We start from the raw sequence: 12,742 nt of genomic DNA on the forward strand, positions 1-12,742 counted from the left end.
TGTTTGACTTACAAATAATGAATTAGATGCTGATAAGTAAGTACGTTTCCATTTCATTATAAAAACTCCAATGAACTCTTTTACATCTATAAACTATGTGTGCATACGTTAACCATTATGTCCAGACGAAAAATATCTTAATATTCCAGGACACACGCGGAAGATGCCTTGAAAATAAGACTTAACACGTCTACGTCCTCAGTTTAAATAAAAACTTAATCTGCAGTACGCAAAAGGTATTTCCTTTTAAACTACAGTAATCTATAAACACGTAAACGTTGTGAAATTCGTCCACTCATTTTCTATCTCCTACAAATGGAGCATGAGTGGAATGGGACTGAAAGAGGTGGGGAAAGCAGTCGGAAATGCAACCGCTGTTTCGGAACTAAATCACATTAACCTGCTCGCTCATCAGTTATCCAGCACATACAGTAACATGAGATTTCCATTAAAATTCACTGACTAATTCGGTGAGCTGACCGAGACATTTTGTCGTTGCCATTCGACAGTCATCTGCATGACGTCTGCCATCTAAAAGTACTCTTAAATTTTGTTTTTGTTTGTCAATCTTTGACATCGTTAATCGCGTGTGTAATATAACGACGGAAGTGCTTCACCTTCTACATGCGTGGAAATAATGGAGGGAAAGTAAAAATTCAATACAGGACCAGAATATTAGTAGACGTACAACCGCCTAATGCAAGATTCAGTCTAACCCGAAAAATGACATTAGAGGTATTTGAAACTGATATCGATGTGTGAAAGCTGTTGTCCCAGTTGCAGTGACTGCAGTGGAAAGTATTAAATCATGAATCACCGGTCCGTTTCTTCTTCCCTACACCACGTCCTGTGCTGTTTCAATATCAGTAATTGCTTGTGAGGTGTCTATGAACGGAAAATTTCCTGATATCTTCAGCAGACAGAGAGGTCGTTCTTTTGCAATATCTACGCGGAATTCAAATTCCTTGAAACCCAGTCCATTTATTCATAATTCCTTGAAAAATATAATAAACATTTCATATCACTAATTAGAATATAGTAACGTCACAAGTGGTCTTGCTGATTCGGAAAATCTCTGGGAATGGCCATTTAAACATACTAAAGAAAAAAAAGCGCAGAGTTTCTAGGCATGCTCATTCAGTTCATAACGTATATTAATCTATCCAGTAATACTTTAAAATGATGTCTTCCTATATCCCTCTTCCGCAGGAAATTAAGCGACGGTGTTTCATTCTCAAACCTGGAATCTAGACTTCTGGGTTTGGCACGAGTATGAGATCTTGAACTTGTTTAACCATCCTCATAATTATATTCAGTTATTATGTCACATCGGTTAGGTGTCACCCGTGTTTAACATAAATCCTGTTGGCCCAGACCGGAGCTGGTTAGACTGATTTTCTATATGATAGGCGTAGTGCCGCCAGAGTACGGAGAGTACGCTGGATGCGAAAAAGGGTTTCGCTGTTGGCTCGTCTTTCGCATTCTTTATCCTATTAAGTCCAGAGCTCGTTAACAGCGGAAGAGCCTTCTCTTTATTGGATTACTAAGGGGATCAGATCAGTGAACCAAGGAAAACAAGAAAATTTAGTGTCGGAACTAAGGCTTATCTTCATGTCTTAAACCTTTTTATTCAGTGAATATTATCGAAATATATATGCACATATAAAGAGTACCACTCACGAAGGAGATATACGTGAAAAAATAGTTTCAATTTATTTTCATTAGCTTTTGTTCATTATTGCTACTAAAACTTCATTTTTTAACGTATAAATATTTCGACAGTTTAAATGACAACCACTGACTTTTCATAAAGCTACTGTTCGAACCTTATTACATCAGTTTTACGCTATATTTATTTCCCTCATGCATTCACTCATCCAAAGATCATCTTATAATGATACAAGATTTGTCAACACAATAGAATGAAAATAAATATCTCAAAGCTGTATATACACTTAATTATTCTTCATCAGGATAGGGCAGAAGATCGGCCGTAGCCTGTATGGAGCGTCCAGCCCGATAATTGGCTAAGATGGTGCAGAAAAACCATGGCAAATCTAAATCAGAAAGGCTGGATAGAGCAAGCTACATAATTTAATACAGCATTAGAGCTAATCAAAAATGAAATGTATACTATTACGCAAAGACTTTGCAATGTACCAAATGTATTGTATGACCTGCTTTGTCCGCACACAGGGCAAGTTTTACGACTGCAATAAACAAATAAAAGCTCTATCGTCCCAAATGTATCAGCATCTGTGTGCACTGCCTTAATTCGGTTGATCTCTATTGTTCAATGTTCACTAACAAACATAATTTTACTCTTCAAACCTACATGCATTGAGGACCCCCACTACTGAATCCAGAACCATGAACTTGCTACACCCCTTGCACTAACTCCCTTCGGAAAACTGACTCCAGTCCGTTTGGAAAACGGACTCTATCCCTGTAAACATGCCACTATTGCCCTTTTTCGCCATCATGTACTGCCATCAGACCGACTGATGTGGCGTAGCATTTACCAGATTGGACTCGCATTTGGGAGGACGACGATTAAAATCCGGTTTCGACTACGCAGATATAGGTCTCTCGTAATTTCCCTAAATCACTCCAGACAAATACCACACTTATGTCCTGATGCGTAGTGCAACACGCACGGCCACCAAAGTATCAAAACTATCCGGACACCCTATGTAAGGCGAAAATGATATCCGGATGTCACTAGAGGTGGACCCGCCTGCATAAAGAGATAGACAGCACTCTTTTGTCACAAGAGAAGCAGTAATAGCAGAATGGTTATGTTGGAAGAGCTCCGTCACTTCGAACGTGAACTACTTGTTGGATGTCACTTAAGTGATAAATCTATCAGGGACATTTCAAACCTTTTGAAGCTAGTACATCGACTATTGATGTGACTGTGAATTGGAAACACGAAGGAACAACCACAGCTAAGCCAAGACCAGCGAGACCTGATGTACTGAAAGACAACAGCCGTCGGCTACTGCGGAAGGCAACTGTAAAAAATCGCATGAAACAAACGGAAGGAGTCAACCGTGAGTTACAAAGTGCCACCAGCAGCATAGCTAATGAGACGCCCAGCTAAACCCGCATGACAGCACAGGTAGTTTAAATTTTGGAAAGGTGTCAAACTAAGGGGCTGTCAGTTACACTCGAACATACAACTTTGATAAAATAATAAACATTACAAGAGCCCTAAAAATATTTAAACACGCAGCTTTAATCTTTGGGACTTAATTACCAGCTGAAAGCCACTTTGATTTAAAAACGCCTGAAGGCCAAAAGAATCAGACACTTCAAGAGCAAACAAGTTACAAAAAAAGGTTAAAATGGCTCTGAGCACTATCGGACTTAACATCTTAGGTCATCAGTCCCCTAGAACTTAGAACTAGTTAAACCTAACGAACCTAAGGACATCACACACATCCATGCCCGAGGCAGGATTCGAACCTACGACCGTAGCAGTCGCGCGGTTCCGGACTGCGCACCTAGAACCGCGAGACCACCGCGGCCGGCAAACAAGTTACATTCAAATCGGTTGAAGGCCTAACACTTTAAACTCCATAACATGAATTTTTTTAAATACCAAAGGTCTTACGTGAAACAGTTCTTTAAATTAGGCTGAAGGCTTAAACAATCTTACGCCTTAAGGGCAAAACAACTTTAATTTTTTTTTCTTACGTCGGCTAGAACCCATACAGGTACCAACAACGAAAAGAAATAAAAAGAAGGCAGTACATCCAAGGGCGTTCAGATGTTCGAGGGTCAGGCTGGAATTCAAACACTAACGCTAGCGTAGGTGAAACAGGTAGTTGGGCCAATAATTTACGATCCGATTACAATCCAACCGACCGACAGTCAACGGATCCACCAAAAAGATAACTTTCAGTTCACCCGAGCAGGGCACAACAGGGAATTCAACGGAACAACGTAGAAGATAATGGCGCCCACACCGAATCATACATGGAGCTAAATACACACCGTGCTAGACAGCAACAACAATACCAGGAAACTACCCTCCCTGAAACTATACATCAACGCCCAGGGAAGGTAACCGGAACGTTAACGGACACAAATCAGAAGATTCCTCTGGTGCACTTCAATTCAAATAACCAAATACAGTGAAACTCCACCAGAGGGTGGCTAAAATTTTCCAAATTGAAAACCAACAGCCGACAACAAACTCCAAACGACACAATGTGAACAGTCGTGACTTGCTGATCAATTAAATCAAAACTCAACTTTCGTGTCCAGGGTCGGTGAGCCACGGACCTCGTAGCAAATGGGAACAGCTCCACACACTCCGACACCTCTTAGGAACCGCCAGCGTACGCGGCCAAACTACGTCCAGCGAAGACTTCCTCGCTGCTCCACGCCAACCTACCGACTCTCAGGCCCGGAAACGGTGAAAGGAGCAAACATACGTCGGCCGATGAGACGACCAACCAACGGTCGTCACGCTCCAATCTCCCTCCGTCGGACAGTTCATGTGTGTCGTCAGCGGTCGGCGAGCACTGGATATCGGAGGTTCACCGGCGCTCCGTCCCCGACTTCACTGTTGATCCGTCCCGAACTGACTAGTCAGACACACGACGACCCGGAAATACTATTGGTCGCTCCAGAGATGGTAAGACAGTGCACTTATCGATACGTGCTGTTGCTGCCGCTCACGGGCAAGTAAGGCAGGAAGTTAATGACGCCAGTAAACGGAATAAGAAAACGAGGTGGCAGTACAGTAATAGAAGATGACAAACAATAAATGGTATGAACACGAGCCGTGCACTACTGTGTGTAGTAAGTTGAGAAGAATGTGGGAAAGTGGTGCAGTGTTCGAGCAGCTCTTCATCAACCACACATTTCTAAGTGACATTTGAGGTGGTGTACAGAGCGACGTTACTGGGCAGTCCATGAGTGGAAACGAGTGATTTAGAGCGGTGAATCACATTATACTCTGTACCAATCCACGGAGGGGTTTGAGTTTGAAGAATGCCTGGAGAACGATAACACCCATCACTTAACGTGCCAACGGTGAAGTAAGGATGAGGTGTTGTTACCGTATTAGAGTATTTCTTGTGGTTAGGCTGTAGCCCGCTTATTGCGCTTGAGAAAACGCTAAATGCTGAAGGATATGTACATATTTTGTAAATATTATTGTGTACTGCGTACTGCAGGGGAACAGCAGGGAGGCGATGATAGTATCTTTACGAGAATGTGCCCTACCGTAAAACAGAACCTGTGAGATATTGGCTTTTGGACAGTTCCATTCTTGAATGGACTGGCCTGCGCAGAGTCCCGATCTGACTCCGACGGAAGACTTTTTTGATGGGTCAGAACTTCTACTTCACTTTAGACTCCAGCGTTCATCATCACCGCTTCGTGTCTTGAAGATGAATGGGATCCCATTCTTCCACAGACATTCGGACTGCTCACTGAATGTTTCCTGTCCCCAGGAGGGTTCAAGCGGTCAGTAAAGCGATGAAAAGTGACACAATTAATCGGGGTACAGAGAAACAGTGATATACACACCCACATGAACACTTTTCATGTTATAACATTTCCAAATGTTCTCTCTTCTTCCTTCATACCGTCCATTAAAAAATAACCTGTCCATTAAAAAATAATTCTTTATACACTACAGAATTATTTTTTTAATGGACGGTATGAAGGAAGAAGAGAAAACATCCTCAATTTTTTTTAAGAATCTCTTGCTGCATTTTAATTGCTTCTAACTTCTTGAACTTCCGCGCATAATTCTTCAGTACAATGCAGTACTCCTGACTTACAATACCAGAAACATTATCTTCAGATCCTTATCGTTATTTCGTATCAATATATAACCTTAGTTGAGGAAATAAATGAAGGTGCATGTCGAAATCCCTACAATACCGCATGTATAAGAATTTGTGTTTGCTTCAATCAACTGTTTAATATCGTGTTGCGAATTCGTCTCGTTGTCTATGGAACGTAACACTTGGTGTTGCTCACGAATCTTTTTGAAGCTCATACGTCTTTCGTCGTGTTCATGCATAAGAATGAGATATAAGCCCTTAGCCTAACAATATTAGTGTGAATAAAAGAAGCAGATATCCGCTTTTCCCACCGCAAAGAGGTTTTCGTTCACCACATTGCGTTGTTTGACATGAACTCAGCAAATCAGCCGTTGCTGACAATAGGCTTATCTTCTGTTTCACACGATGGCGTTGGCGGCAACGACGTCGGAAATTTCTGGGAAATTCAATTCAGTTTCTCGCCGTATAGAGATGTCCAGCGAATGCGTTGTGCCTCGCTGACATGAAAGCTCTAGTGGACATCAAAAGGTATTCGCACATAATTGCAATTTACGGCATTTGTGCACTGCAAGTGGTCTCATGTAGCACCGTCATACAGTAACTTTTATATGTCAGTCTGCCGTAATGAGATACAATTGTTCATCTTCTTGTTACGTTGTGTGATAACGACTGACAGTAATAGGAGGATCCATACTGCACTGTGTGGCATGAATGTGGAGCGTAGTCAGTAGTTATCAATATTCGGCATAACGCACTGAGTTAATAATCTGAAGTCCATTATTTACATATTCTATCATCACTCGGAAACGGTATACAATAATGTACGTCTGAAACGATAAAGAATAAGAGTATTCAGCCCTCATAACCCTCTGAGATGCTCTCTTAATATAGAATGATTTATTCACGAATATTGCGTGTTTCCAAAGAATTGTAAATAGTTACGATGAAAAATAATACATACTCCTGCTAATAATACATTATTATTTTATGATTTCATGGAAGCTTATTATCTTACCGTCAATACTCAGTACTAAACCAGGTTCTATGGTTGGGGAGAAATATCCTCAGCGTAAAAAGGAGCAGACACACTGGATAAAAGCGTAGCCGATCCAAAATCATGTCAGTCAACTTTCTTACTGAACGCACTAGCTAATGTCTGGTAACGCCTTCTGTGTAACAGGATATAGTCATACAGGTAGAAAATGCCACTTGTTTTCTCCAAAATCCGTACTGCTGCAAGCCAAGTCTCAGTTGACGACGCGATAAACCAAACTCACCGCATAGTGGAGAAAATATGTAACAGCTATAGTGACAGATGATGTTGTTGTTGTTGTGGTCTTCAGTCCTGAGACTGGTTTGATGCAGCTCTCCATACTACTCTATCCTGTGCAAGCTTCTTCATCTCCCAGTACCTACTGCACCCTACATCCTTCTGAATCTGCTTAGTGTATTCATCTCTTGGTCTCCCTCTACGATTTTTACACTCCACGCTGCCCTCCAATACTAAATTGGTGATCCCTTGATGCCTCAGAACATTTCCTACCAACCGATCCCTTCTTCTTGTCAAGTTGTGCCACAAACTCCTCTTCTCCCCAATCCTATTCAATACTTCATCATTAGTTACGTGATCTACCCATCTAATCTTCAGCATTCTTCTGTAGCACCACATTTCAAAGGCTTCTATTCTCTTCTTGTCCAAACTATTTATCGTCCATGTTTCACTTCCATACATGGCTACACTTCATCTAAATACTTTCAGGAACGACTTCCTGACATTTAAATCTATACTCGATGTCAACAAATCTCTCTTATTCAGAATCGCTTTCCTTGCCATTGCCAGTCTACATTTTATATCCTCTCTACTTCGACCATCATCAGTTACTTTGCTCCCCAAATAGCAAAACTCATTTACTACTTTAAGAGTCTCATTTCCTAATCTAATTCCCTCAGCATTTATTCGACTACATTCCATTATCCTCGTTTTGCTTTTGCTGATGTTCATCTTATATCCTTCCTTCAAGACACTGTCCATTCCGTTCTTCTGTCACCCAAGGATTTCTACTAGCACTCGTCTTTATACCTACTTGATCCTCTCCTGCCTTCACCACTTCATCCCTCAAAGCTATCCATTCTTCTTCTACTGTATTTCTTTCCCCCATTCTTGTGACAGATATCGCAGGCATATTTGACAAACCTTTGACGTCGTTAGATGTTCGGGCATCTTAAGGAGCTGCAGGTATCAGTCACCCTGTATGAAAGCATAAGGGATTACTGTAGGATCAGCGTTGTTCACTAAGAGACGTCCAGAAGTATTTATGCTTAGGCCTATCTTCCGCTATATAGCCCACAATTACGAGGGTTGCCCAGAAAGTAATGCACCGCATTTCTTTCTTCAGCAGTTCTTTATTGAACATAATGAGGATTACAGACACGAAAGAATGGTGTTTTATCTACACTCCCTATTTTTCCACGTAATCTCCAGCCCGTTCTATGGCCTTCCTCCAGCACGAAAGAAGGGCGTGTACGCCCTGTCGGTACCAATCCTTGTCCTTGTGGCGGAGCCAGTGCTTTCACCTCCTCACCGTCCTCAAAATGTCTTCCATGAATGGCATCTTGTAATGGCACAGACTCGCGAATGACATCAGCTCGCTGCAACTTGTCAGGTGTGACAGCCGTGGTTGGTCTCCCCGACTGCTGCAAATCGTGGAGCTCCACCGAACCGGCTTCTGGCGACCTCATCCTCTGTGCCCAGCTACTAACTGCACTTCTGTCGACAGCAGATGCTCCATAGACTTTGCACAGGCGTTTCTGAATATTCCACGCATTTCTTTCTATGTAATGAGAAACTCAATAACGGCACGTTGCTTGTAACGTACATCACCTACACACGCCATTTTGAAACTGTCCTGCAGCTACGCTATCTGTCGGAACAGATACATGCCTAACGTTTCGCATTCGTAGCATTGCTTGTGGCTGAGAAAGAAAATGCGGTGCATTACTTTCTGAACAACCCTCGTACATCTCATGGACAGCATTGAGTGCGCCGATGATGAAATCATCACATAGGCTGGTGGTAGTGTCGGCAAACTCCAGAGCACAGCTGGAGGAGCAGTCTAGGTGTACATAAAATAAAATGACTGTTGTTCCAACCGAAACACTTTACAAGGAAGACTCATTAGAAGCCTATTGGTGAACATGGAAACGGGCACTTTGCACGAAAACTAATGACAGGCTTACTAGAACTTTCATCTGAGGCCCACACACAAGCTACAGCAGATAACGCCGAAAACCTACTACACCACAGAGTAGAGACTTTCACTAACACACATCGCAATGTACCTCTGTGCAATCTATGTTCCTTTGCACGATTTGGGTCAAGCATATGTGCACATAAGCGCCTTCTTGCGACAAACATAATTACTGGGAGTTGTGTGCCCCTTCGGTTATTAGGAGCTTTACAACTGCATCTCTGGAAGTCTTTTATATAGTCTTGGGCGTCTTTCTAATCGACATCTCCATCAGTGCTGCAACATATGCGATGAAGAAAGGCTACAGGGCAAAATCAAACGTAGAAGAAGACATAACCGATGAACGGCATCTTAGAAGATATGACTGAACATTGCGATCGACGGTGATGTCGATGGCCTTCCTTCCCGGTCAGTATTACCCACGTTTATTGCGGCTCTGGGCAAATCGTTAGTACCATTTCATTACAGCTAAACTCAATACTGCATTTGGTTCTCAAGCTGCCGAGATTTCGTGGTGAATCTGTGTGTAGTTTCGCGCTGCCCTGGCTACTTCTACTTTGGATGGCGTTTCCAGTTGCCGCGCCACTTCACTCGCACTATATGCTGGTTCTGCTAATTGTACGCCAGCAGAACTGTGTCTGCGGGACACTTGAAGCACCTACAGTCTTCTGGCAACGCGCCATTCTTATTGCACAGCGTGTAACTTACTTTCTGGTGAACCAACGAAAGAAATATCTTTCTATCTCCCAGGATGGTGTACTTGCTGTGATGGAGCTTTGATGCGATATCTGCTGACTTATCTCTTCGCGTATTTCGCTTGTATTTATTTGTAGTTATTTATGTTGGCGATCGTACGCAGACTTTCCTTCGCAGCTACATGCTGTAACGAAGCAAGCACAGGATCAACATTACTGACTGTTAGTTACATGAACCTCAACAATGTAACACCTCCAGGTCTCCATTCGTATTTTCCAAGCGTCTACCTGTAAATGACTTCACAGTACGTCCAGCACGACGTGGTCATCGGACCCCAGGATTACTCACTACATATTCCAACTTAAAGTAACTTCCCCTAAGGACAAGACACACGCCGGCCGGTGTGGTCGAGCGGTTCTAAGTGCTACAGTCCGGAACCGCGTGACCGCTACGGTCGCAGGTTCGAATCCTGCTCTGAGCACTATAGGACTTAAGAGCTGTGGTCATCAGTCCCCTAGAACTTAGAACTACTTAAACCTAACTAACCTAAGGACAACACACACATCCATGCCCGAGGAAGTATTCGAACCTGCGACCGTAGCAGTCGCGGGGTTCCGGACTGCGCGCCTAGAACCCCTATACCACCGCGGCCGGCTCAAATCCTGCCTCGGGCGTGGATGTGTGTGATGTCCTTAGGTCGGTTAGGTTTAAGTAGTTCTACGTTCTAGGGGATTGATGATCTCAGAAGTTTAGTGGCATAGTGGTCAGAGTCATTTGAACAATTTTTGAACAAGTCACCCACCTGTGCCCGAGGGAGGACTTGAACCTACGATGTCGGAAGCTGCCCGAACCGTTTCTTGTTTTTAATCAACATTAACAGGGTGTTCAAGACTAGCAGGACCGATACAGAGAAATAAATGAGACGAGAATGTGTGAGCTTCTTGAGTCAGCATCAAAACAGTATGTCGCTCATTTTGCACCTGCCTCTTCCTTCGTATATCAGTCGGGCCCAACTACCCAAACGAACGAGGCTTCCTGATCACCTCATACTGTAAGCGAAATATGTGACTCGTCCATAAGAAACGACCACACAATTGTTGTAGTTTCTTCGCCATCATCGAGAGAAGTGGATAAACTTGGTGTCAGGCAAATCCAACACCTTCCACGAAAACCCTGACATGATAAGCAAATCCAGTAGTATGTCACATACCTCCGAATAAATCGTGACATTAAATTAACCAAAGTAATACGAGTAACGAGTGAGCAAATGGAATACCACAGACTAACACAAGAATGCCTAAATGCATGTCATACCTTCCCACTGTGAGACAGACGCAGTTCCGAGGGGAGAAACGAGAACACAAGCCGAGAGCAGAACCGTGTTAAGCTAGAAGGCCCTTCGATAAGGGACGGACACCCACGTTTCCAGCTAACCGACAGGACCACCCCCAGCACATGTTAAAAGCTAGAGCCCTCCAGAAGAACAGTATAGATCTTACGATAACACTCAAAGGGCCACACCAGCCGCAAGTTTTAGCGTGACACTTTTTCGCGTCTCTGTTACGTTGCAAACTTTAAAAACATTGCCCCACCATGAAAAGTATAACGTTTCTCATTGGACAGACAGAATTATTGTAGGCGGAGCTTAAGGTTAACATTGAGACCCTGATTGGTCAGATGAAAACACAGCCAGATAGTTTTCTTTAAACCAACTTTGGTAAATTGTAGTAACGAGAAGTTAGGAGAGAGTTTCTTCGGAAATGGCGAGCTGTACGGAGCTGCGCCGGCCGCCGCCCCCTGACGAACACCGACAAGGTAATGAACGCACGCGATGCCGCATTTTTGAGCGCATAAGGCTTCACCCAGAATTGCAGAAGTGTCATCTGTTACATCCCCTTTTTACGTAATACTAGTGTCGATTGTCAATAGAAGCTCATGGTATTCACATTTGGTACGTAAGTTAAAATCTGAAACGCGATGACTTTCCTGTTGTATAATTATTGAGAAGCCACATCAGCCACTGTTTTTTACAAGTTAGATAGGTAATTAAAGATAATAGTTTGCTCTTTTGTGACTCTTAATTTAAACCTAGATTATGGATGTGATATGGCATAGATCGTCCTTCGATCCATTGTAGAACTTGGAAACCCATTCAGGGAATATTCGTTCACATTTCTGTTGATCGCAGTTGGTTTTTATCATCCTGTATTAAAACATTTCCTTTTATCAATAGTGCAATTTATAAACAATGTTTTGTAAGTAAAATAAAATTTCCAATGGTAAACTTAACTGCTTTCTCGATGTTATTTTACCAGCTAACTAAAAATAGGGAAACCTTGAACCCCTTCCACTAAATTTAGTTAGTATTAAGATTCTTTTACAGGGAGTGGAGTGGAGCTGACGCTGAAATCATTAAGTATTTGGTTATATCATCGCTAGTCTCACTGTACTCTTCTGAACTTTCATGTGTGGTCTGGTGTCTCCTTACCAGCAACAGGTCCCAGGTTCAAACTAGTCAGTTCCCTAAAAAACACGCTCAGAGCGTCGTTGCGCGAAGGTGGTAGGGAGACACGACTTAGAACAACAGACAACACGCAGAATGTTAGAAGCTTTGATAAGACATGTATCCAGCATTCGGACTTTCTGGAGCAGAGTAAGAGAAAGCCTTTGATGCTCTATTATTGGTCACTGAATTTTTTCCATTACGGACTCCCAGTTGATCGTGGCCATTTTAAGTTAACAACGAGCAAAGATGATACCGAGAGGCGTAATGCGATGCACTATAGTATTCCATGGAACAACCGAATCAATAAAACCTCGCAAGAAAAGAAACTTGCATTTACCTTCTTTAAGTTTTGCACCCGAACTCAGAGAAAAATCATGGATTACAGCCTTCAGACAAGGTATCTCAGCAAGATTGCGAAGTAGAACCATCATGTGATCCGCGTATGCGCGAACAGCTATAGTCACGCCGGAAAGCGTCCAACTTGT

Source organism: Schistocerca gregaria, chromosome 4, assembly GCF_023897955.1.
Source record: "Schistocerca gregaria isolate iqSchGreg1 chromosome 4, iqSchGreg1.2, whole genome shotgun sequence".
NCBI lineage: Eukaryota > Metazoa > Arthropoda > Insecta > Orthoptera > Acrididae > Schistocerca > Schistocerca gregaria.